The 27,609-nt window shown below is 48.6% G+C and overlaps 1 protein-coding gene and 1 long non-coding RNA gene across 2 annotated transcripts in view; one reads left to right on the top strand and one right to left on the bottom strand.

The window, feature by feature from the left end:
• LOC146868828 (uncharacterized) overlaps nt 1-13,055 on the bottom strand; it is a 225,722-nt gene extending 212,667 nt beyond the window's left edge. The window contains exons 1-2 of the mRNA XM_085613851.1: nt 13,006-13,055; nt 12,116-12,183 (exon numbers count right to left, since the gene is read on the bottom strand). The gene's annotated coding sequence lies outside the window, so the exon portion shown is untranslated. The remainder of the gene's footprint in view (nt 1-12,115; nt 12,184-13,005) is intronic.
• Nucleotides 14-27,609, top strand: LOC146868827 (uncharacterized). The gene is made up of 3 exons (XR_014965084.1): nt 14-282; nt 26,118-26,491; nt 27,179-27,609. It is a non-coding gene; the product is annotated as an uncharacterized LOC146868827 (long non-coding RNA).

The raw sequence follows: 27,609 nt of genomic DNA, 5'->3' as shown, positions 1-27,609 counted from the left end.
CAAGTTTGCACAGCTCATCCCACTCTGTAACATCTCACCACAAGGGGAAGTGGGGCCAGCAAGCTCCACTGATCGCATCCCTGTCTGTGACAAGGTGGGAAAGGGTTAAGGAAGCAAGAGAAAGATGACACAGAAAAACCTATCCCGTCACTCTGCGGTGTCGGGTCCCGTTTTGTTTAGGGCATTCATGGCCAGGAAAAGCCCCTTCACGCTGAGCGCCGCAGGTATTTGAAGCCTCGATTCCATCCTGATGAGTCAGACATTTGCAAGCAAGATGACCAGGTCAGTGACTGCCTCAAAAAGCGGCAGAAGTTGGGAGAAAAAAGTAAAAATCTGCTCACTCTCCTCTCTTTTTCTTTCCCTTCCTAAATGCTGCGCTGTCTCCTCTGCAGCACCAACTATTTATGGCTGTTGTATCTCCCTTGCAGATTGTATGTGCTTATTGTTGCGACAGTGGACATCTACAGGGAGGCTAACAAAGTGCTGGGCGGTGGTTTATTTGCAGGTACAGATAGGTACCTACAGCTGACAATACCACCTCAATCACAAGTAAGGTCCTGTCAAGACTCAATAAATTAAGCCTTGCTCAACCCTTGGTAGCTTGGCCAATGAGCAGGCACGGTTCACTTAGAAGACGGATGTGTAAAGGGTTTAACATCACCACAACAGTAATTTAAGTAACAGACACAACACAATAAAAATCCAACATCAATTCCTAACATTTGAGAATATTTTTGTCTTAAAAATGACACCAAAACGACCAAAATCCACAGTAGGGAACCGAATATAAGCATTTGGAAGGTTTAAATATGAAAACGTGCTTTCTAGCCCCTAAAAGGGTAAAGAGGCAACCACAGCTATCTGATCATGCTGGACCGGGATAAAGTCAAAGTTTCAGGCTGACCACAAGGGAGTACGGGTGGGATACTTTGGGTGGTTGGGCCCCGTCATGCTTTTACCCTTGCACGTAATCACTTTTCTGGAGCTTTCCTCTTATCGTTGAGCGAACGGGTCCTCTTATCCAGATTTCAATTCGACGATGCCTGCCTGCTGCAGCGCGATGACTCGGTGAGCCCTGGAGGTCTTTGCCATCAATGGTGAGGTGCCCCAGAGCTTTCAACGGGACAAACGCGCGCAGTGAGGCCGAGTCACGGTTAGACTTCGCCGGCTTGACTCTCGTCGTTAATGCTGTCTTCTTATGGAGCTTTTTCATAAAAGCAGGCAAAAAGTTCCCAAACGTACAGATCCTGTTCTGAAAGGATCCTTGAGGGTCAGAAAGAGTTCACAACACCAGCCAAAGGCTCAAAAGATTTGCATTTTGGGGTCTGGAACTCCAACTATAAAATAAAACTCCCACTATGCACCTGGCTAAGCCAAGTAAAACCTAGGTGAAGCTGGTCAGCTGGAGTTGTCCTTGAAGTGGATGTTGCAGGTGGCTTCTTCCAACACTTTTCTACCTATTGCTGCTCAGGGAGTCCGCTCCTTATCTTTCAAGACAGGCAAAGGCCTTCTGTTGTGGAGCCTTTAGAGTGCAGAAGGTGCAGTTATTCTGAGTGGAGTCCTCTCTCGTGCAGTCCAAGGGTCCAGCAGGGCATTCCTCCTTCTCCAAATGTTTACAGGCAGGGATATGAGGTGCTCTTGTAGCACTCCCATATTTATTCTATATTCTGGGATGGCTGGCAAGGCAGGGGGCACTCCAACCAATCAGGTTCAAGTTGCCACCCGCTGCCATGACAACTTCCTGATAAGGTTGGCATATTTTTGTCCCAGAATGCACTTGTCACCAAAAATCGAATTGGGGATAATCTCTCCTTGGAGTTAAGGTCTGGTTAACTCAACCCACATGTGTGGCTAACTTTTCCCTACACTCCCATTCCAACGTCTCTCCTAATCTAATTAAAGGGGCTCCCATCGAGCTGGGGATCATGGAAGTGGGGGCTGGCATGGATCCTGTGACATCTGTGCTTCTCCTTTTAAAGAGCAGTTTATCTCCCCCGCCCCCTTCCTGTCCATGGCTTATCCAAGAACCGAATCTCCTCCCACCAAATGTCTGTATCGTTTCAGCCCCAGCCCTCTTCACACCTAATCAGGGAGCAGCTTTGCTCAGGCTTTTAAAGGTTGGCCAATCAGAAGAGACTGCTACAGGGCTACTTTAGGTGACTTATGGAAATTAAATTCTAAATCTCTTTTCCTGCAATAGTTATGATAAATCCGACCATAGCAAGTTGTCGGATTCATTGCAACTATTATATTGATACTTTGAATTATGCTGCTAGCTCATTCCTGGCAAAAGTTAGACTTTATTAAATTTAAATAAAGCTTTCACATGTCAGCCTATGGAGCTAGAAGCACTACAATCGAGAAAATGACTTTGGCTGTTTTTCTCTAACCAGGGCATATAAAACATCTTTTATAATATACCTGCTTTTTATGAAAAGGCACCCTACCCTTGGGGGACCTAGGGCAGACCGTAGGGGTGCCTAATATATAATAAAAACGTAGTTTTACACTTTCGAAGTACTTTTAATTCCAAATTCGAATTTGGACAAAAAGTAGGGTTAGTTTTAAAAACACACCAGACACCACAGCAGAACATATATACAGAAAGAAGGGAGAGGCAATGCTATAATGACCAAAGAGTTAATCTCTTTCATTCATCACAGACGATGACAGAATAAATGATTTCTGTAGCCGGAAATGTTCTTAGCCTTTTTTTATTTCAGTTTTGTATGTATAGCAGCAAAACAGCCAATGTGTTTCACCCTTTCAGGCTTCTTCGGGCAACTATAATGTTTCGCAGAGTCTTCGGCTCGGTGTTTCCCGATACTCATTCTAGACACTTTCAAATATTAGGATATACACTTTTATAATTTAGTTTCAGAGTTACTGTAGGTACGTATCCTGGTCCACGTTCCTATTTCCAATTCAGCGGGTCCTACTACCACACCAATAAGTGAATGCGCTCAATCGCCCAATCTTTCAAAATCAAAAAGTTGTCCTTCTATGTGTTGAGTTCACACCCATGTCCAGTCCAAGGACCTCGAGTAATAGACAGTAATGGCGGCGCTCAATCGCTACCCCTATTCAGCGTGGAGACTCCTCTTCCATACACAGGTCCGGCGTACAGTACGAGGACAACTACTCTTTGGTCATTATAGCATTGCCTCTCCCTTCTTTCTGTATATCTGTTTTATATTTGAAACCAAATTGGTGGCTGGTTTCGGGAGGTGGGCATTTGTTGGACCACTACTGGTTGAAATAACTAATATGTATTAGATATTGTACAAGAACACAAGTAATTGGTGCAGCATCTTATACCCTGCCACTGTTCTCATTGTGTATGTAGCACCACAGCAGTACATACTTAAGTGCATTAAGTCCTCTGGGGTCTCTAAACATAAATGCCCTACCATATACTAGGGGCTTGCAGGTAGGTTGTCTGACGCAATTTTAATTACATCAATTACCACACACTTTTTAAACTGAGCTCTGGCCCTGGGCCTAGCTAGCAGAGCCCAGGGCACATTTAGAGTCAGTAACCACCAGTATCAATCAAACAATGGGGGTGATCAGGGCAAAAAGGATGACTTTCCTACACAAAGCTGCTAAGTGCAGTTATATATTACTGACACTGCTCGTTACACACTGACTGATGTTTAGTGTTTTGTGTAATTGGGCGAGTCTTTGAATGTGAGGGTTAACCGAGTGGATATATAAAAGTGACGACTGGCTATCTGAATTGGTTGATTGACAGTGGGAAGCTTGATGCAGAGGAGTGAATAAGAGTAGTTAGGTAAATTATGTAAGGTGGGTGAAAGTGCATAAATTGTTGAATGTGAGTAGGTAAAGACACAAATGATCTTAAGTGAGTAGTTGAGTGAAAAACTACATGGATGTCTCTGGGAATGATAGGGGGGGTAGAGCAAAGCTTTTTAAAACACCATGATTTGACTGAAATGCAACCTGCTGCCTTCAATGCCATATTTCAATAACTAAAAATGCAACAGTGAGTGGGTGAGGAAATGTGAATTATGTGAAGGAGTGGGAGGGTAGTTAGATGAGAATGTATAATTTATTGTGTGAATGAGTATGAGTGAGTTGGTGAATGGCAGAATCTGTGTGTGTGTGGATGGGAGTGGTTGGTTCAGTAGGGGAATGAGAGTGTGTGGGTGGATGGATGAATGTGACTTGAAGATAAATTGTGCTGAACATGGGAATCAGCTGTTGAACCATGTCAAGACCACAGGTAGCCTGGATTTCTCTCAATCTGGATTCAGGCCCAAATACAGCATGGAGTCTGCCCTGTTAGAAGTCACAGATAACATCAGGATGACCCTAGATGGGGGTCAGTCTACGATTCTCGTGTTGTTGGACCTTTCTGCCACATTCAACACGGGTCTAGCGAAACTAGCTGATGGCTCTGTGGCGCAAGGGGATCTTGTGACACCAGGAATAACTATTCAGCCCCTCCAGGCCTTGTCACCATCTCTGCTAGCCCATCTTAGTAGTGAAAAACCTGGAACATTCCAAGTAGATATCAGGGATATGTTGAATTTGATCCTGGGAGAAATAAGAGACATGAAGAAAATGCAACAAACCGAGATCAGCATCCTAAATCAACGGTTGGACAAGATCGAGTATGCGATCAATGGTCTCCCTTTCAGAGTCACTGAAGCTGAGACTAGAATATCCACAATCGAGGATCAAATGAGCTCTGTTTTGTTAGAGTCTAGGGAGGCTGTTAAAAAGAGAAGATATCTCGAGAGTAAAGTCGAAGAATTAGAGAGTCACTCTAGGAGATCCAATCTCCGGATTGTAGGGGTACCTGAAGGGATTGAGGGTTCTCAAACTCTCCATTGGGTCAACTCATTTATAAAGCAGCAAGTTATGCCGGAACACGAGGGGGATCTTTCCATTACCAGGGCACATCGTGTTCCCGCTCAGCCCTTCCCTAACTCTCCATTCCCGCGGACGATTCTCCTCAACTTTGCCGACTATAGAATAAAAGAGAAAATTCTGTCGAAAGCTATTCACCAACGGCAGTTTTCAAATTAACGAGACTCAGAAGTGTCGAATCTTCTCTGATATGACTGCGGTGGCAGCTCGTAGAAGAAAGGAGTTTGTTAAGATGTTGCATTTATTCAAGGCGCATGGTGCCCAGAGTTCGATTGCCCAACAGTCCAAGCTATGGGTCCTGGTGAAGGGGAAGTTCTTTACGTTTTCAGACCTAGAGGAGGCCCAGATATTTTTGAAAGAGCTTTCTAGACCCTCTACAGAATCATAGTGGTGAAATTCTTAGGTCTGTTGAGTAAAGATTCTGTAAATGGGCTAATTTATTTTTCTCTTTGTTTTTTTGTATAGAAGTTTCTTTTTTTCTTTATTGATTTTTATTGCTTTTCGCTTTTTGTCTTTTTTCTCCTATTAGGGGAGGGGCCGGCCCATTTTGGCCGCTACACAGGGTGCTCAACATGCCACCCAGGATAGATGATGGGGGGGGGGGGGATGTGGATAGCGTGGTCGCAGGAGAGGGGGGTTCACATTTCCAAGGGGGGGTGGGTGTTAAGGGTTTTGGGGGTTAGGGGAAGGGTTATCACAGAGAAAAAAAGAGCAGAGAAAAAGGTTTATGAAATGCTATTTCCAGTGATTAGACATGGCAAGCACTAGACTACAGATTTTGTCGTTAAATACTAATGGTCTACTGAATAAAAAGAAGTATGGCGCACTTATTAGATGGGCTTCCTCATTGGATCCTCATGTTCTTTTCCTGCAGGAAACACATTTAAAAACGAATTCCCCAAATTTATATATCCCCAAAAAATTCTCTAAAGCTTTCTTTGCCTCGGCCGGGGTAGCAATGAGAGGGGTTGCAATTTATTTTTCTAGCAAAATAGATTGGGAGTTTTTGCAGGTTCATAGAGACACTCTCGGGAGATGGATTTGGGTAACAACTGTAGTCAAGGGTATAAGGCTAAGCTTTATAAACTATTATGGCCCAATTACTGATAATGTTATACCCCTGAACCAGATATATGAAATGCTGATTGTCTCTCCCGGTCAAACTATTTTTGGAGGAGACTTCAACTTTATCTTAGACACAAGGAAGGATACTACTAATAAAAACAAGAAATAAATAAAACCAAATACAAAAAAAATAATGAGAGCAATTCAAGAGGAATTTTTGTTGGTAGACTCTTGGCGGCAACTCCTCCAAGATACAGTCTTTTTTACTTTCTACTCTCACCGGTTCCACTCAGCCTCCCGGATAGATTATTTTTTAATATCTAGGTCGCTACAAGTCCCGAACGCATCGATCCGTGCTAATCCCTTTTCAGACCATGCATTTGTTGGGATATCTGTAGTCTTGGGGCAGGGGCTTAGGCAACGACCCAGATGGCAGATGGATTGCCTTCTCCTCCAGAACACAGAATGGATTTTGGGGTTTAGAGAATGGATCCAGCAATATTTTATGCTCAATGATAATACTGCTGCCCCATTTGCCATCTGGGGCGGCTTCAAGGCTGCAGCTCGGGGCCAAATAATAGCTATGACGGCCAGCCAGTCGAAAACACTGAGACTGAAAATAGCAGACCTACAGAATAAGGTTAATCAAGAATATGCCTTAATGATTCAGCTTCAGGCTAACTATTATAATGAGGCTAGTTCGGAATTAAGGGAATTTTTTATCCTAGAGGAAATTTCTAATTCTAAAATCTTACAACAAAAACTTTATGAGGAGAGCCAGCTGATTGGAAAGCTACTAGCTAGCTCCACGAGAAAAAAAACATAATCCGCCTTGATTCTCTCTCTTAAGGATCCGGCCTCTGATGATGTTACAGTGGATAGAGATAATATTGCACGGATATTTCTTCAACATTATGGCCAGCTGTACTCAGCAGAATATCCCACTAGTAATGAACAAATCCGGATCTATCTCTCAGATATAGATGCTCCCAGGCTTCCGGAGAATAAAGTTAGAGAGTTGGATGCAGATATAGGGGAGGTAGAAATAATAAAAGCAATTAAATCAAAGGCTGGGGGTAAGGCGTGTGGTCAGGATGGGTTTCCTCTGGAATTTTATAAGGTTTTTATGAAAGAACTGGCACCCCCATTAAAGAGACTTTTTAACAATATTAGAAAGGGTGGAACGGTACCAAGCGAGTTTAAAGAGTCCATTATAATATCATTTGTAAAAAAAGATAAAAACCCGGAAGATGTCAATTCGTTCAGACCAATAAGCCTACTTAACTCCGATTATAAGATTCTGATGAAGCTGTGGGCCTTGCGTTTTCTCCCTATGGCTCAAGAAATAATTCACAGGGATCAAACAGGATTTATCGCAGGTCGATCTATGGCTATGAACACGCAATTTTTAATACACGCCCTAGACTTTTTTAGCACCAACAAAATCCCAGCGGCAGTTATAATGGTCGACGCTGAAAAAGCCTTTTGACCTCGTGAATTTGCAAACATTATTTCTTACTTTAGATCACTTTGGCGTTCCACAACAAGTAATTAATATGCTTCGAAATATATATCATAACGCGAGTGCCAAGGTGGTCATTAATCAAGAACAGATAGGGGAGGTGGCAATAAAACGGGGAAAGAGGCTGGGATGCCCACTGTCCCCCCTACTGTTTTTATCGAACCTCTGGTTTTAAAAATTCGAAATAATGCTGCTATTATTCCTCCAATACCTGCTATGTCAAAAGTTAAGCTATTTGCTGATGACATTATTTTATATCTAACCCCGGAGAAAGAGAATCTAGATCGAGTTTTTTCTGAATTTTCTCGGTTCCAACAGATCGGTGGCTACAAAATAAATGGAAAAAAAACCTGAGATACTCGTTTTTAATTCGGACCCTAACTTGTTTCCTGTCAAGTTCAGGGCTCAAGCTAAGAAACTAGTTCCCATAAGATATTTGGGTATCTATGTTATGAATCAGTATCATAAATTATTTGAATTGAATTATCTGAGGACTAAGCAGAAGATAAAAAGTCTATTAGAACAATGGTCTGTCCTCCCTCTTACCATTATAGGGAGAGTCTCTATGATCAAGATGTCTATCCTTCCCCTTTTAACATTTTTATTTTTAAATGTCCCTATACGTATCAATCAAGTATATTTTAATGACGCCTGTCGGGGGGGTCCTCTTTGAATGCGTGCTGGTGAGGGTTGTGCGGTGTGAAACATATGCTAGCCTCCCACCTTCTTATTGCTTCCCTACTATTTATTTTGTCCTTTAATACTGAGATGCCATAATTGTTTTTTGACTGCTTCTCGGGTTGCCGGGAGTTACCTGACATATATGTTTTTTTGTACGCGGCCGGCCCTGATGGGTTGTAGGTGGCATGCAGTGTTAAATTTGCACAATGTGTAACTTCATGATGTTCCTATGCTGCTGCCGGCCCAACGGGGTTGTAGGCGGAAGACAGCTGTGTCAAACTGTGTTTTTTTTTTTTTTCTTGGTTCAATAAAGGTCTTTAAAAAAAAAAAAAAAAAAGTATATTTTAATGAATTAGATATCTTGTTTAGGGAATTTATCTGGGCGAAAAAAGCCCCCAGAGTTCAATTCGCTATTCTGCAACTTCTCATAATCCAAGGGGGGCTAGCGCTCCCGCAGGTACGAATCTATTACGAGGCTGCTTTGTTAAATTTTGTGGTCGATACATTATTTTACAAGCGTAATTTTTTTTGGATATAATGATCTTAGAAGCAGGAGTTCAATCTTCTTCTTTTTTTCTAAAAACATCTAAATTACCTAAAAGGACCCGCTATAAGTCTCTTCGAGATTTATCTTTTAGGCTGCAGGCAGCTTTCAAGAAAGCTAGCTCTTCTGGCTTTCAATATGTTACATTGAGGGAGTGTAATAACATCAGTTTGCACCTTCAATCTAGACATATTGATATATGGGAGGAATCTGGTTTCTTTTTACTCAAGCACTTTATTGTTCAAAATAGAGTGTTGTCCTGGCAGGAAATCACCTCAAGAGTTGAAGGCCACAGAAAACCCACGTTTCTTGAGTATCTTCGGATAGTCCATGTTATATCTAATACGGCGGGCATTTTAAATACTCCACAAAAAATCATGATTGATTTATATGCCTCTAACTGTAGTGGGATGGGTAAGTGGTACTCTTTATTGAGGAATCAGGCCCAGGACAAAGCTGTATTAAACCATTTGGAAAAAATAGCTCGGGAGACGGGCTGTAGGATTAATCTCCAGGAGTGGAGAAAATCTGTCTCTTGGGCTATAGATCCCTACGTGCTGCCAACTTTAAAAGAATGTCCTTTTTCTCAAGGTGGCTTGTTTATTGGACACCCTCCAGAATACAGAAAAAATTCCCCGAATCTCCAAATAGGTGTTTTCGGTGTTAGCAGGAGGATGAAGGTGGCTGGCATCATATTTTTTACTCTTGTCCCCTATTGAACCAGTTTTGGGGATATATCTTTAGCGATTTGGGTACTGCCTTGGGTAAGTGTTTTTCTCCTCAAGCTGAAATCGCACTATTTGGGGGTGTGAGGGAGGAAGCTACTTTATCCAGCGCGGATAAAGCTCTTATAGCAATCTCCTGTATGGTGGCCCGCTCTCTGATACTTCAAAATTGGAAATCAAAGGAGATACCAAATCATCTAGCTTGGTTCAATAAAATGAAAAGGACCTTTAAATTTGAAGAGGCCTATGCTAGGAGAGTTGGGGGAATAACGAAATTTGATAAAAATTGGAAGGCGTTTAGAGAACTACTCGTAATTAAGGATAGCTTCGGATCTACTGGTTCTCGATAACTTTTTTAAAGAGAAAGAAAAAAAAAAAAAAAAAAAAAGGGTCAAACTATCTACGACTATGTATAATTGCTTAGACTTGTATGCCTTGACATGTTGATTCAGATTGTGCGTTGTAGTTTGCTCGGGAGTGAGCCATGGGGGGGAAAAAGGTTGTATTCCCTTACGGGGAATCTATAATGTATTTATTGATTGTCAGTTGCATTTGCACTTTAACTATCTCACTCTTTGCACTATAGGACCTAGGTATGGCTTTTTTCATTGATAGAATTACTTATTGATATTCCATCTGCACTTTATGTGGAATTAATCTTCTTGAGCATTATCAGTTGCACTTTATTCCATGAAGCCATGTCTTGCATTCCCTTGAGGTGAATCTATAATGTATTTATTGATTGTCATCTGCTCTTGCACTTTAATCGTTTTACTCTTTACACTATAGGACCCAAATATGTCTCTTTTCATTGATAGAATTTTGCGTTGATATTGCATTTGCACTTTAGGTGGAATTAATCTTCATTGCATTCGTACTTTAATTTATGAAGTCATGATTTGCTGCTACTGCATTTGCACTTTATTCTGAGATTTGAAAAGATGAATGGAGTGGCTCTATAGTTTGCACTGTATTTGAATATCGATGCATTGTATGATATAATAGAATTAATCTTCTTTTCCTTTTTCTCCTGTTTTGCATATATTTCGTTGCTATTTAAAATGCAATGCTTGAAACCATGTATAATGTATCTTCCTTTCTCTGCTCAATAAAAAAAAAAAAAAAGAGTTTTCTGTCCTCCCGCTCCTAGACTGTCAATCTGGGTCCTTTTCGATCAAAGCCTCTGGAATTGACCAAGGGAGTTCCCCAGGGCTCATGTTTGAGCCCCACTTTGTTTAATATCCACATCGCTCCCTTGGCCAATCTTCTTAGATCCTGTGGCTTCCCGCTGATTTACAATACTGACGACACCCAGCTTCTTTTTTCGCTCAACAAATCCTTCTTGATGGCTCAGTCCTCTTTCTCTGCAGGTATGACAGCTACCGCAAATTGGATGAAAAGCAATTTTGTCCAACTTAATGCCGAGAAGACGGAGATTATGCTCTTCGGTGAGGCTCCTTTGCTGTGATCACCTGATTGGTGGCCGGCAGCCCTCTGTTCTCCTCCTGCCCCGAAGGCTCTTGTTAAAAACCTGGGCATTCGCCTTAATCGCGCTTTGTCATTGAAGGAGCACGCTGCCTACAATGCCAGCGGTTGCTTTTATGTGCTGGGATTGTTACGACGAGTCTTCCCGCTTCTTCCGGACTCTACTTGCAAAACCCTTGTTCAGACCATGGTTATGAGCCGGTTGGACTACTGCAATGCTCTCCTGATCTCTGCTAAGGATTCCTCGGTAAGCAGATTGCAGGTGGTCCAAAACATGGCTGCACGTCTTGTTATGAATGCCCTGAAGAGAACTCCCTCCCTTCCCTTGCTTCAACATCGACACTGGCTGCCCATCCGCAAACGGGTTAAAGTTAAAGTTTGCTGCATCATACACAAGGCCTTGCATAACAAAGGTCCTTCTTGTATCTCCAGGAAACTTAAAGGTTAAAAATAAGTGTCCCTTTGGTGAGAACTACCAGAGATGAATTAAACTAGATTTATGACCACATTCATACTAGACGCACTCTGCTTTCCACTCAGGATGTTTAAAGCACTTATATTCACACACGTAGATATGTATATCAAAAATGCTTTTAATCAATACAAAAGATATATACAAATGTTATATTTTCATGGATAATTTCATAAAAACTTTAAAACACATTAAATCCTAGATAATTTTTTCCCCCTTATAACTAAGAAGGAGAATTCATATAGACAATTAAATTTGTCTTATACGTGTTAATTTGGACACATTATAGACAGCACAAAGCATAGGTGTACATTCCCTGTCTCAGGTTAATTGCTGACTTTGCCAAATTTAACACCAAGAAACAACGCATTTCGGTAGTATCAGTACAATGGGACCACCTTCTTCAGGACAAAGCTTTTTTCTCCTTACACAACGGATCTCCTATTGATCAATAATTACACCTATATAAAAACAATATATATATATATATATATACATATCACTTAAGAAATGGATTGTCATAAGCAAACTCATATTTTCCTGTTCACTACAATAATGCATTACATACATGTAAACAGATTACACAAATTTAGGCCTATAAGTGCTCCAATCATACCCCAACGGGAGACCATCTGCAACGGACCACATCATTCTCCTCACGGACCATTTATTCAATAACACTCGTCATCCGACCAACTTCATCTCTATTCACTATTTCCACTCACCGGTAACTGCACTCAGGTGGTTATATCTCCAGATCAAATGGAGTAAATCGATGTTGCTCCAAAGATAACTACAATGATAAAAGGCACCCATCATTTGAAGGCATATCATGTTGTGATGTACCACTATTTACTGAGTTGTTTATGATAAAGACCAACTCTAATTACCTTTAGCAAAAGTTGGTTGAGTTCAAGGTAATCTTTTTTGATGTATATCGGGGGTTCAATGAGGATTCAATTCCTCTCGTCCCTATATAATAAGTAAAGTTTCAACATATAATCACAAAACCCTATGTTTTTAATATTTAGTAAGAACCGGAACACATCTCGGTCACTAGGATTTAAAATATATCCAGTAAGTTAGAATTCATATAGAGACACTCAAGCACTCATTATTACGCGTGCTAAACATAAACCTCACCTCATATGATGTGAATAGCAGGCCTTTGTATCCCCTGTATTATTGGCACCCGGATCACGTATACTTAGCTGCACATAACAAGATATATATCACAGTAAGAGAGAGTGTATAATTGCGAGTATATTTATTTTTATTTATGTCCCTTCATACAAAAACGTTCCTCTAGCTATCTCACAATGTACCGTCCTCATTTGGTGATGTTGTTATTGAAAGACATTTGGCAATTGGATGATGAAACCGCACAGGGCGTCCCTACCGGTTTTACTAGAGAGATACCTGGAGGTTTTTAGCCTGCTGCCATTATCTGCAAACCTTATCGGCCACATTATATTTCCCTGTGCCTATTTATAGGATTACGAGATATCGATTGTTCTATCTATTAGAAAGCATGAGCATCTATGCGGGCTCCCGATTCTAAGTGCCAGTGCGAAAGAGGGTAAGAATCCACCCTCACGGTTCTTACTGCACTCACCTTTTGATTCTAACGGACTCCGCTTCTCCCGATGTCTGCTCTCGTAATGCTTTGTGAATGAATAAGCCGTCGAAGAGCCTCTATTTTGTCTCCTAAATTTTGCGTCCTTCCGACGCCTACGTTGCGTACACACGTACGTGACGCCATATTGAAGTTCCTAATTGAAACTTTCGTATATCCATCGGGGAGCGTTCCAATGACGTCGCAAGCATGATTGAACACGGACAGCGCCATATTTGTATTCCTACTAATAGTTATGCATTTATTGGATTACCCTGCACTCTATTTTGACTCTCTATTTATGAGTTCTACATACTCCTTACTGAAAGGACACTATTCATCTTATACTATTCTTAGCTTCTCCGTTTGTATTCTCTTATGTTTGAAACACCGATAACCACTCCTACCTGCTCAATTTGCGTTACTGTCATTTTCAGATGGAGAGTGCCATATTTCAATTACCACTCTCCTATACGGTGACGGTGAGGTGTAGATACCTGTTTATACACTATACAGATTGGTGTTGTTAATTTATCATGTCCTCATTAGAGATATAAAAAAGTCTCTAATCCGTATTTTCTAAACTGTACCATTTGGATTACTTTCATGGTATCTCATCAAGGGAAATATTAGAGACAATAAATTACATTAGGATTTGTCAAAAAAACAATTTTCTCCTGGTTCCTAATTACAGCCCTCTCAAATATGTTTAGGAAGCAAGTTTCATCCAGTCTTCCTTGGTATTCAAAGTGGAAATATACCATTTGTTGGAAAGGCGTTCGCCGGAGGGGGGGGTTCGATACACGTCTTGCCCACCCCTTTGACCCACCTCTCCTAAGTAGGCCGAACCAGGCGCGCACTCCCTGAGCTTACACTACGAACAGAGTGACACCACACGTATTCTTCGTAGGACGATAGGTTCTTTATCGAAGGTTTCAAGGGATCCTTATGATCCAAGTTATAAGTAGTACATCAGCGGCACAAGAGACTACAAATCGGTGGTAAGGGAATGGGGGGTAGCGGGACAGTCTTTGAATGTAGTGTCTCTGCAAAGGACCCTGCGGATAGCTCACAATCCTCGAGCTGGAGGGTGTTGTTTCTCTTGGCGATCTCTTGCCAATTCTTCCTCGAGGGGAGAGCCGCGAGTCACTCAGCAGGCACAGGTAGTCGGAGTTCGGGAGCCGCGACCTCGTCAGCAGGGCTCAGGTGGTTCGAGGGTCGGAGGCCGCGAGTCACTCAGCAGGCACAGGTGGTTCGGAGTTCGGGAGCCGCGACCGCGTCAGCAGGGCTCAGATGGTTCAATGGCTGGGGGCCGCGAGTCACTCAGCAGGCCCAGGTGGTTCGGTATTCGGGAGCCGCGACAGCGTCAGCAGGCTTCGATGGTTCCAGGTCTTCTCTGCCATTCGTCCCTCCGGCACCCCTTATTATACTCCCCCTGCCCTTTGAAGTCCGGAGTCCTCGCAGAGAGGGGCCTTTGGTGACTGAGGGGGTTCGGCGGGATTTCCTGCCGCTCGTTTCTTTGGTCTTTTCAGGTGGGTCTGGGAGGGACCCCAGACGCTCGGCAGGTGAGGCGCCTGCTCCCCAGGGGCCTGGTGGCCGATCGAGTCCTCCCGGGGGAAGGCGATCCGAGGTGTGACTGGGCTGGCGCCACTTGGTCTGGCTCGGGGGTTCCCGCTCCCTCGGTCGGACATGCGTGGTAGGGTGTCGAGTCTGTCGGGGGCTCTGGCCGGCCCTCGGGTCTGTGTGGCTGGGGCGGCCGGAGTCGGAGATGCCGTGTCTTGGGGTGGTTGCAGGTTGCCTGGATGATCGGGAGGGCATACGCCGTGAGGCCGGTCTCACACGCGTCCCCCCCAGCTGAAAGGCGTGGAGAAATACCCATCCACTGGGGGGTTCTCCTCGCCGGAGCGGAAGAACCGGGACAGGCCGTCGGCGTTGGCATGATCCGTCCCGGGGCGATGCTCGACAGTGAAGTCCATCCCTTGGAGGGAGATTGACCATCGTAATAGCTTGGGGTTCTCCCCCCTCATCTGCATCAGCCACCGCAAGGGCCGGTGGTCCGTCTGCACTCGGAAGTGGGTTCCGAACAAGAAGGGCCGTAGTTTCTTGAGGGCCCAGACTACAGCGAAGGTCTCTCGTTCTATGGTACTCCAACGCTGTTCTCGAGGCAGCAGCCTTCGGCTGATGAAGGCTATGGGCTGATCTATGCCCTTGTCGTTGAACTGCCGTGTTCGGATGCGTCGGTCTGGACCACAAACTCTTGGGAGTAGTCGGGGGCCTTGAGTACTGGGGCGGTGCACATGGCGGTTTTCAAGGCGTCGAACGCTTGCTGGCACGGGGGGGTCCACTGCACCTTCTTCGGGAGCTTTTTGGAGGTCAACTCCGTGAGGGGCCCTGCGAGGCTACCATAGTTTTTAATGAACCTCCGGTAGTATCCTGTGAGGCCCAGGAAGGCCCGGACTTCCGTCTGAGTGGCGGGGGGCTCCCAGGACTTGATGGCGTCGATCTTTGGTTGGAGGGGGGCGACCTGCCCGCTGCCCACCTGATGCCCCAGATAGACCACGGAGCCTTGCCCGAGCTGACATTTGCTGGCCTTCACTGTTAGGCCGGCTTGGCGCACGGCCAGCAGTACTTGCCGGAGGTGCTGGAGATGCTCGTGTCATTGAGAGCTGAATACGGCTATGTCGTCAAGGTACGCTGCGCTGAACTCCTCGAGTCCGGCCAGGACCTTGTTTACCAACCGTTGGAAGGTGGCCGGGGCATTTTTCATCCCGAACGGCATGACCCTGAAGCGGTAGTGTCCATCGGGTGTGGAGAAGGCGGAGCGTTCTTTTGCTCCCTCCGTGAGCGCAATCTGCCAGTAACCGCAGGTCAGGTCGAAGGTGCTGAGGAAACGAGCGGCCCCAAGGCGGTCGATGAGCTCGTCGGCGCGGGGGATAGGATGAGCGTCCGCTCGGGTGACCACATTGAGCCCCCGGTAGTCCACACAGAATCTTAGTTCGGGGGCGACCCCAGGGGCGGCCGCTTTCGGGACCAGGACTACCGGGCTGGCCCAGGGGCTATCGGAGGGTTCGATCACTCCAAGGGTCAACATCTTCTGTACTTCGGTCTTGATGCAGGTGCGGACCCGGTCAGGCACCCTGGTAGGCTCGGTGTCTTACAGGTGGGCTGTCGCCGGTGTCCACGTCGTGGACACACCAGTCGGTGACCCTTGGGATGAGGGAGAAGAGGTCTGCGAATTGTCTGAGCAGCTGGCGACAGTCGTCGGACTGTTGGGGAGTGAGGGTGGTCGACAGTTTCACTCCCTCCATGGAACCATCCAGTTCTGTGGCGCACGGGGGGTCGGGCAGGGGTTCAGTGTCTTCTTCCGCCCCATCGTCGGTGGCCAGGAGCAAACTCAACTCCGTTCTCACAAAGTGGGGCTTGAGACGGTTCACGTGGAGAACCCGGAGGGGGTTCCACGGGGACTGCACATCGATCAGGTACGTGACCTGACTCTTCCGCTCGATCACCTTGAAGGGGCCAGTCCATTTGTCTTGTAGGGCGCAGGGTTTCACCGGGGCCATGACCCAAACCTGCTGGCCCGGCTGGAACTCGACCAGAGTTGCGTTCTGGTCATACCAGCGCTTCATTTCTTCTTGGCTGGCCTCGAGGTTAGCCTCTGCGAGTTCTCTGAACTTCCGGGTCTGGTTGCGGAGCGCCAGGATGTAGCGGAACACATCAGGGGGGGTCCCCCGAGGGCTTGTCTCCCAGCCCTCTTTGACCAGGCTCAGGGGCCCCCGGACGGGGTGTCCTTATAGTAGTTCGAATGGGCTGAACCCCGGGGACTTTGGGGGAACCTCCCGGTACGCGAACAGGAGGCAAGGGAGGAGGACGTCCCATCTTCGGCGCAGGGGCTCCTCGAGGCCCAGGATCATCCCCTTCAGGGTTCGGTTGAAGCGTTCCACCAGGCCGTTGCCCTGGGGGTAGTAGGGGGTCGTGAACTTATATGTTACTCCGCACTGCTGCCACAGGGACTTCATGTAGCGGGATATGAAGTTAGTGCCGCGATCACTCACAACCTTGCGAGGGAATCCGACACGGGAGAAGATCCCCATGAGAGCCCGGCCCACCACGGGAGCCGTCACGGTGCGGAGGGGAATGGCCTCGGGGTAGCGGGTGGCATGGTCCACCAGGACAAGGATGAATCTGTGGCCCTGGGCGGTCTTCGGATCCAGGGGTCCCACGATGTCGATGCCAACCCGCTCAAACGGGGTACTCACAACGGGAAAGGGTTGTAATGGAGCCTTGCGCTTTCCGCCACTTTTCCCACTGCCCTGGCACGTGAGGCAGGATTTACAGTGGACTTCTACATTTGCTCGCATCTTGGGCCAATAGAAGTGGGTAACTAATCGCTGATATGTTTTGTCTTGGCCTAAGTGTCCTGCCAAGGGTACATCGTGGGCCAGGCCCAGGAGGAGACTTCGGAAGCGCAGGGGTACTACCAGTACTCGGGCTGCGCCTAGCTCGGCTGACTTTTGTTCGCTGTATAGGAGGCCATTGTCCCAATAGACCCAGTGGGTTCCGGACCAGTCACCGGCGGTCTGGGCTTCGGCTTGTTGTCGGAGTCCCACGAGGGAAGGGCAGGTGGCCTGTTCCTGGCAGAACTCTTCACGGGAGGGACCTCCCTCACAGCGCCACTGGGCCATTTCGGGCAGTTCTCCGAGCTCAGTCAGTGCCTCAGGGGCGGAAGGTTACGGCCCTTCTCCCGGGTTAGTGTCCTCTTTTCCTTCCGGAGGAGGGTTGTCTGTTTCTGGTAGGGTGTCCCGTTTCTCGGGGACAGTGTTCAGTGGGAGGGCCTCACCGCCCTCGGAGAGAGGCAATCGCGCGGTCATGGAGCGCGTGGTGGCACAGACCCATTCGGGTAGGCCCATCATCTCGAGATGGGCTCTTCGTTCTACTTGCCCCCACGGGGAACTCTCAAGGTCGTTGCCCAGGAGGCAGTCTACGGGCTGTGATGTTCTGACGGCTACATTCAATTCTCCGGAGACTCCTCCCCACTCGAAAGGCACCAGAGCCATCTGGCAGAGGCTCTCGGAATTGTCGGAGGATATGACCAGACAGAGGGCACCGGGTAGGATTTGGGCTTCAGAGATTAGGTTGCGGTGGACCGCGGTGACACTTGCCCCGGTATCGCGGAGGCCCTCGACTCGGTGGCCGTTGATGGTCACCTGCTGTCGGTACTTCTTCGTGTTGGCGGGCAAGGGTGTCCCGGGCACCATTTCTCGATCCCCAAGGGAGACCAGGGCCATGGCAGCTGGTTCCCACTCTTCGGAGTCCTCTATCTCTTCCCTTAGGGCCACGGAGGCCATCTGCCGGGCCGGGGGGTTGGTCGTTGCGGTTCGTTGATACTGGGGAAACTGGGGGTCATTGGCGTAGTGTCCGGGCTGTTGGCAGCGGAAGCAGGTAATCCTGGTTCGTGGCCCTAGCCGCCCCGGGGCTCCGGTGCTGGCTGGGGACGGGGCTGGACCTGCCGCTGGTGGGCTGCTGGGAGGGCTGTGCGGGGGCCCCCCTTGGAAGTCTCTCGGTCGGCCGTGGTTTCCTCCGCCCCTCTGGCGGGGGGGTCCTTGACTGTGGCGACCGTAGTCTCCCACGGGGCCTCGGGTGGCCCGGGTGTTCACCCAACGGTCAGCCTCGGCGGCCAGCTTTCGAGGGTCGGTGAGTTTACTGTCCAGGAGATGTTGGCGCAGTTCTACAAAGCAATTGGCCGCTAAATGTTCCCAGGCGATCAGATCAAACAGCTCTTTGAAGGTGGAGACCTTGCTGCCCTTGATCCACCCGTCCAAGGCCCGGCTGTAAAAGTTCACGTATTCTACCCATGTGGTGCCCGGTATCTTTTTGCAATCTCGGAACCGTTGCCGGTACATTTCGGGGGTGAGCCCATACCGGCCCACGAGGGCTTCTTTCATGTGGCTGTAGGAGTTCATGACCGTGGAGGGCAGATCCAGCAGGGTATCTCTTCCTTCGCTTAAGAACCGGCCCCATAGCCCAGCCCCCCAATCCTTCTGCGGGACTCGGTGAGAGGTCATGGCGACTTCGTAGGCCTTAAACCACTGCTGGATATCGTCGTTTTTGTAATACTCCTTTACCACATCCTTGGGGATGTGGACTTTGGCTTCCACGGTGGGAGCGGATGGTAGATTCCCGGAGGGTCGTGACTCTTCGCTTTTAGCCCTCAACTCGATCTCTTTTAGGCTGCGTTCATGTTCCAGCTGGAGTTTCTTTTCGTCGTGCTCTCTTTGGCGTCTCTTTTCCTCGAGTTCCCCTTGTAGCCGTAACTGCTCGACTGCTAACTTTTTCTCGGCCAGTTTTATTTCTCCCTCGATTTTCAGCTTGGCCAGTTCAAGTTCGGGGTTGCGGCCTCTCTCTCGGTCTGCTAGTTCCTCGGGGGATAGGTTCCCCTCTGGCCCGCTGTTTCTCACCGGGATGCTTCGTGGTTCATGGGCAGAGTCTCCTTCTGTTTGTGTCGGGGGCGCCCCCGTCTCGACCCAGGTCTTCAATACTTTCTGGAAGTCTTCCTTTGTGCTTAATCCGGTGGTAGCGATTCCAAGGTCTTTGCAAAATTGTTTTAATTCTCTATGCGTATAATAGTCCAATTGATCCTCTCTGAACGTCGAGCTCATTTCGGTACCTGCGGCACCCAGGGAGGTTTCTCCTTCCATCTCTGTTTGGTAGTGCGTCAGTCGTTCACTGCACGCTCTCTTTCGGTGTCGGCTCGGATCCCGTCGTCTGCCACCAAATGTTGGAAAGGCGTTCGCCGGAGGGGGGGGTTCGATACACGTCTTGCCCACCCCTTTGACCCACCTCTCCTAAGTAGGCCAAACCAGGCGCGCACTCCCTGAGCTTACACTACGAACAGAGTGACACCACACGTATTCTTCGTAGGACGATAGGTTCTTTTTTGAAGGTTTCAAGGGATCCTTATGATCCAAGTTATAAGTAGTACATCAGCGGCACAAGAGACTACAAATCGGTGGTAAGGGAATGGGGGGTAGCGGGACAGTCTTTGAATGTAGTGTCTCTGCAAAGGACCCTGCGGATAGCTCACAATCCTCGAGCTGGAGGGTGTTGTTTCTCTTGGCGATCTCTTGCCAATTCTTCCTCGAGGGGAGAGCCGCGAGTCACTCAGCAGGCACAGGTAGTCGGAGTTCGGGAGCCGCGACCTCGTCAGCAGGGCTCAGGTGGTTCGAGGGTCGGAGGCCGCGAGTCACTCAGCAGGCACAGGTGGTTCGGAGTTCGGGAGCCGCGACCGCGTCAGCAGGGCTCAGATGGTTCAATGGCTGGGGGCCGCGAGTCACTCAGCAGGCCCAGGTGGTTCGGTATTCGGGAGCCGCGACAGCGTCAGCAGGCTTCGATGGTTCCAGGTCTTCTCTGCCATTCGTCCCTCCGGCACCCCTTATTATACTCCCCCTGCCCTTTGAAGTCCGGAGTCCTCGCAGAGAGGGGCCTTTGGTGACTGAGGGGGTTCGGCGGGATTTCCTGCCGCTCGTTTCTTTGGTCTTTTCAGGTGGGTCTGGGAGGGACCCCAGACGCTCGGCAGGCGAGGCGCCTGCTCCCCAGGGGCCTGGTGGCCGATCGAGTCCTCCCGGGGGAAGGCGATCCGAGGTGTGACTGGGCTGGCGCCTCTTGGTCTGGCTCGGGGGTTCCCGCTCCCTCGGTCGGACATGCGTGGTAGGGTGTCGAGTCTGTCGGGGGCTCTGGCCGGCCCTCGGGTCTGTGTGGCTGGGGCGGCCGGAGTCGGAGATGCCGTGTCTTGGGGTGGTTGCAGGTTGGCTGGATGATTGGGAGGGCATACGCCGTGAGGCCGGTCTCACACCATTGTTCCCTGTTTGTTCTCTTCATTTCTGAATTGCCTCCTCTCCTGGTTAATGTTATTTTCTCTATTATGAACCAGTCAAATTCAGTATGTTTATGCCTCAACACATTATAATGATCTATTAACGGAGCGTTGGGATTATTTGTTTTCAAGGCTGACCTATGCTCTAGTAATCTGATCCCCTATCCGATCATTTGCTTTTTAAGGACTCAGAGTGTTTATAGAAATCATCCAGTGTTGAACAGTTCCTCCTGAGATGGAGGAACTGTCCGAATGGGATGTTATCTCTTTGGGATTGTGGATGATAGCTCCTATAGTGAAGCAGTGTGTTTTTATCGATGGGCTTGGTTCCACTTCCAATGTACCCTCTCTATTCTTGATTGTGATGTCTAAGAAATTGACTGAGCTATTATTATAATCAGCCATGAATTTAAGGTTTGCGTCACCAAGATTTAACCATTCCAAAAATTGTACTAAAATCAATTCATCCCTGTTAGAAGTTGGTTCTGACAATATGGGCCGCCCGAATTTTTTGCTTTTTGAGCACCTAATTGTTGAGCTTTTACCCACAGTGAACTCAGGATGTAAGAGACTGCATGGGGATGTTACTGGTGTCCCCCTAGCTTGACCAGGCCACTGCGCAGCAGCTGGAGTAAGGGACACCGGGCTGGTTACATGCAGACACATGTGTACATGTGTGTGCACACGTGTAAGGGCTGCACAGGGGAGATTCCTAGCGTGCGCAGTCCAGGAGCAGCTACAAAGTTAATGGTGTGACAGGACATATGCAGTATTGGGTGGTGACATGGAATAGGCTTTATACACTGGAAAGAAACATGCCAGGGAAAGTCAGTGTGTCTTACTGTTTTTTTACTTCATTATTCCCCTGTGGAAATGTGGAGCCCATGGGCTAGATTAACTTCCATTAGGCCTACAGATTCCAGACACGCACTTAAGTTCACTGTAGCGGATGTGAAAAGAAGTATTCTGCAGAGTCCAAAGTCATATTTGTACTGCTTTTGGGTCACCAGAATTGTCATATTTCTCTGAGCCAGCATGACCAGACCCAGGCTGAGGGCTGACCTCAGCTGGATGGATTGATAACCTTTCTTCCACAAGCTAGGGCCTCCTCTCCACGAAGAGAAGATGGGTGGGGCTACAGGCTCATCCATTAGCAGCTGTCACTGGGTGCCAGGCACCAAGCTGCACCAAGGAGGGAAGGCAGCGTGGGGGGAAGGGGCTTCAGAGACATGTCGCCAGAGACCCTGGACGACTCCATTTTGAACAAACCCAGAGGCTGGACAAGAAGGAGGGAGCAGGGGCAGGGAAGTGATGTGTCGCTGTTTGATAGGACCAACAGAGACTTCCTGCCAGCCCCCTACTCAACTTTTAAAAAGTGCTTGCACAGAAAGAGAAGCTCTCTCTGGGGTGTGGTCTGCTGAGGCTGAAGGTGCTGGAGCCTGGTGCAATGAGCAGTTGGAAGGTGAGACCCCTGACTGCCCCCAGGACCCTATCAGCACCAGAAGAAGGGTACAGGACCGGTGCGCAGAAGCAGGGGCCCCTGCGCAGGGATAAGAGATGCCCAGGAGGAGAGCCAGGTGAAAGGCTGGCACAGGGAGCCAGTGAAGACGTCTCCCTGCATAATGCACCCTCTTGGAGACCCAGAGGGCAAAGGATAGTGCTCCCAGTGGCTGGGGGGGGCACCACCAGGAGCAAGCGGATGCGAAAATGGAGCAGATCGGACCCCTGGGGGCTGTGATATGCCCCCAGACGGTACGCAACCGTAGATCTTTGATGGGGCTGACGACGAAGCACGTGGGTCTCTGCCGCCGGTCTTGAAACTGCCCCCGGGGTGGGTCAGGTCCCGGGGATGCCCCCAAGGAAGGAAAGTCAGAGCACGCCGTTGCGCACCCCGTGAAGGTACCCCCGTGGGGTGCCAGGAGCCCGCCCTGGACCCGCCCAAAAATGAAGACGGAGTGCCCCGTGAAGGTGGCCCTAGGCGGGGTGCCAGGATCCCACCCTGGCCCCCGCCTATGCGGAATGAGGGGGAGCACTGTCACCCCCACCGAAGATGTTCGGGGGCCCGGGACCCCATCCCCTGGCCCGAGAGTGGAGGAGGTAGGGGAAAGTTCTGTCGCACTCCCCCCAAAGAACCGCTCCAGAGCAGACGCTGCGTGTCTGCCCGCAGGCAGACGAGAAGAGTCATGCCGGCTCCTGCGGCAGCACGCAAAGGTGCTGGCAGGGTGGAGCCGGCGGGGGCAGCCGGGGTGGGCTCCCCGTACTGTCCTCCATCACGGAGGCATGCGGGGGTACCGGGTGGGACTGGGACCCCGAACATGAAGAGGGAGGTGCAAGGGAACCCGAAGGAGCGGCCGCGGGGCTCCCTGAGCCGCCTACCATCACCTGGGGGTCCGGGTGGGACCGGGCCCCCCCCCGAAGGGGGAAGATGCGGTGAAGCCGCCGGCACCACCAGCGCGGCTCTTCCCGGTACAGCTGGAGAGCCGCTCATCTATTATGCATAAGAAGGAGCCTGAAGCGCCCCATAATGCCTTGCAAGGCATGGGGAGAACATCTTTTTTGGTGCCTTGTGGCCCCCAGAGGAGGGGGTCACCCTCATGTGTGAAAAGTGGTGCAGGGGGGGTGCAGGAGCAACGCTGTCTCCCCCAGCATAGAGAAGAACAGTCCACCCATAAGTTTCACGGGGCATCTGAAAGAATAACCCTGCAAGGACTCAGCCAGCATTTAACACCTTCTGAGCTGGAACTTATGTTCTACAGCTGATGGTGTACTACGAAGTGCATCATGGAGTGAAGGGCTGAGTTGTGGATGTCTGGAGAAGGGCATCCCCTCGAGGTGAAGTGGTGTAATTGCACCGAAATGCATTTAATAATGGTTATTCTTTTAGAGCGACTGAAGTTCATTTGTTTAATGTGATGTGCTGGTGTAAGGTGATGTCATAAGCCAAGTGGGGTTATGTTGCCAGACTTTTCTGCTAGGGTGTCTGGCTGGATATGCATAATCCTGTGATTTCATCTGTGATGCCTTTAGGGGTTGTCATTGCAATGCATTCTAATGATTCACAACTGTATTGTACTGTCATTCTAAAGTGTGCTTAAACATGTATTCTTGCTGCTGCACTTAGGTGAAGACCCCAGACTGCTACCCTTAAGTTATAGAGGTGCATACTTTATGGTCAGTAGGACATGCTCAGTCAGGGTTATATGTCACTAAGGCAGGGTTACCTATTTTAAATGCTTGTTGAGATAATGGGGGGGAGGGGTCGCCACTGGGATGGTGCTAGTGCACCGGGCCCTCGCCCCAGGCTATGTTCAACCAACTTCATTTGGGGCAAGATGATATGCATACATGGGAGTGGTGGTACTAGACCCCAACCCCCCTGCGGGAGGGGTGGAGATGTTATGCAATGTCACAAAGTAATTCCAACCACTTATGTATATTTGTAAATTGGTGCATAGTATTGAGTAGTGTGTGTGTTTAATAAATGTACTCTTACTTTTATAAAACAAAGTACAGACTGGACAATCAATTATTGAGTGTCATTTTTGCGCACCTGCAAATGGCGATTACTAGCCCACACCACCTCCCTTGAGTAAGCCTCTGTCTGCTCTGCAACGCTACCCTCTGAGAGTCAGGCTCTACAATTGGGTGTTAGGTTCCCAGTGAAGGACAAATGTCGTCATGTTATTTGTGCAGGCCTCACAGATGCTGCCTCATTTTCCAACAATCCCCTTCCCAGATAATAAAGATGTCGTCAATGAAGTGACGCCTTACAAGGATGTTCTCAAAGAAAGGCGCCACTTCATTGAAGATATGCCTGTTCTCAAAGTTCCCAACATACAGACATGCCAAACATGGGGCACAGGTGGCTCCCATGCTGGTCCCCTTGCACTGGAGGTATAAATCTTCCTTGAATAAAAACATATTGTTTTTGAGTACCAAAGTGATACAGTCCATTATGAACTCTTTATTTGCACCTCCAAGGTCCTCACTGGCTAAAATCTCATTAATGACCTTGATTGTATCATCCTGAGGGATGTTCGTACAATGCCGCTATGTCGAGGGTCACCAGAATCTGATTGTTGGCGTCAAAGGAAGTACTCTCGATCATATAGATTGAGGGTCATATGTATGAAGCAGTTTCGCAATCGCAAAACACTGCTTCCCTATGTAGGAGACACATTCTGTACGCAAAATTGCTAATCGCTAAATCTGAGATTAGCTATTTTGCGATTCCCACACATTAGCGATTTTTATGCGAATTCGCAAAATGTGACTCACAATAGCGAAAAATCGCAATTGTTGACCTCGCATTTAGCGAATTCGCAAAACGGAATGTAAGAAAAAAATCGCAATTAGCGATTTGATGAAATGCGCTATTTAGAGAATCGCTATTAGCACCAAGTATGAGCAGGTGGTAACCAGGTGCAAACTATTTAAGGTAGCCCATAATGCAACAGATGTCTTCCAGAATGGCTGGGCTGTACGTGATAGCCAGGAGGCTGAGACTCAGAGCTGCTGCACAGAGAAGGAGATGCCAGGAAAAGATCTTTAGAGTGCGCATAACCCTGTTCCAGCGGACTGAGGAGGAGATCCATACAAACTACAGGCTGGATGAGGAGAGCATCCTGGATTTAATTGATGAGCTCAAACCTTTTCTTGAACACCCCACATGCAGGACACACACCATCCCCACCCACATCCAGGTCCTGTGCTCACTGCACCTCTTGGCATCAGGTAGCTTCCAGGGGGTGATAGCCTCAGCAGGAGGGGTCTCCCACAGTGCATTGTTGCGCTTTTTCCACGCGTTCCTTGATACCCTGGTACAGAGGCTGCCTCTCCACATATACTTCCCCAGCACACCACAGGCACTAGACCAGACGAAGCAGGACTTCTACCAAATTGCCCAGTTTCCCCACGTCATTGGATGCATAGATGGGACACATGTCGCCATATCCCCCCCTCCCAGGACGAGTATGTATTCAGGAATCGGAAATCATACCATTCCCTGAACATACAGGTGGTGTGTAATGCCAAACACATTATCACCGACATCGTTGCTAAATACCCAGGCAGCACGCATGACGCATTCATCTTCCGCCACAGTGGGATACACCACCGACTCACAAATGGGGAGTTTGGTGAGGGATACCTACTAGGTAATTGCATGTGTACAAAGGACAGACTAGCAAAGGACAGCATTGCCAGTACAGTGTTTAACCATATTTCTCCCACCCCACAGGTGACAGTGCGGTTCGGGAACTCAAACTGACGCCGTGCCTGAATCCTGCCAACGCTGCTGAGCGGAGGTACAACAGTGCCCACGTAGCAACTAGAGGTACCATCGAACGTACCTTCGGGATTCTCAAGAGCACATTCAGATGCCTACATAAGAGTGGAGGGGCACTCCAAAACATCCCCCAGACCTGCTGCAAGATAGTGGTAGCATGTGCCATGCTGCATAACATCGCCACCAGGAAAGGCACACCAGTGGAGCTCAGTGAATCTGATTCATCAGATGAGGAGGACCCAGCGCAAGGACGCATGCCAGCCGGTGCAATTGGTGAAGCTGCTGGGTGCCAGAGGCGTGAAGAGGTCACACAGAACTATTTCTAGGTAAGAAAATATGACACAATGCGATACATCAATTAGGAGACTGTGTTTAATTTCCTTAATTGCAGGATTAATATCGTCACACAGCCTGTGTAGCACACAATGTTATGACCAATTAGCAGCACATGTTCAGATCGCAGTGCGAAGGAACAATCTGGCCCAAGTGTCCGTGTGCACTGGGTTGATTCACCCATCTCCTTGTACAAGACTGTGCACCTCAACTGCGGCGCTGTCGGCCGTGGCCCCTGGCTGTGGGTGCATAGTTCCCTCTTCACCTGTCCCAGAAGCCCTTCTGTTACGCACACTATGGCGCCTATCCGGGGGCGGTGGGGGTGTAATGCTGCTGCTTGTAGATTGTGTGTCCTCGTCTGTTGGAGTGAGGGCTCCTGGGCCAGTCGTGCGAGCTGCTCGCAGCTCATCCAAAGCACATGTCACCTGTACGAGGACACGTGCCACGTCCTGGCTGTTGTGTGCCTCACGCTGCATACTGATGCTGCGCCTTGACATCACATTGGTTGCTGAGGTGAGGCGGTTGACCACCCTGGTGTAGAGGTCTAGGCGCTGCATCTCCCTGCGCCTAGCAGCACGATCCGTCCTTAGTTCAGCGCAGAGTGCCTCCAGGGCACCCGTCATACCCATGAAGCCAGCCCTGATTTGTCTCTGAACTGCCCTGATATTTCTCACCTGCAGGTGCTGGACCTCCAACATTTGCCCCTCCAGCAGTCTGAAGACTGTGTCCTCTCCCAGGTCTGCTGAACTGGTGGATGCAATTGCCCTGCGCCTGGATGGAATTGGTGGGTTTGTATCTGCACGTGCTCGAGCACGGTGTCGTGGCTCTGACGGTCCAGGGACTGGTTGGACATCGCCATCAATGTCCTGGGCTTCATCCTCCAGCGGGGGCAATTGTGGCACTGCATGCCTCCTGCTGCGTTTCTGATGGATTACTGGGCTGCCCTCCTCCATTCCCTCCTACTCCTCTAGCCCTGTTGCCTCTGCGTCAGGGGATTCTTCCTCGCCTCCACTGGCTATTCCCTGTGTTTCAGATGGTGCTGTGGACATAAATGCAGACATTAATTTTCTGTCCTGACTTGCATCTGACATGCATTAAAATTCACTGTTTG

This window comes from Triturus cristatus, chromosome 1_2, assembly GCF_964204655.1.
Source record: "Triturus cristatus chromosome 1_2, aTriCri1.1, whole genome shotgun sequence".
NCBI lineage: Eukaryota > Metazoa > Chordata > Amphibia > Caudata > Salamandridae > Triturus > Triturus cristatus.
The sequence above is the reverse complement of the archived record's forward strand: the minus strand, read 5'-3'. Positions and strand labels throughout refer to the sequence as shown.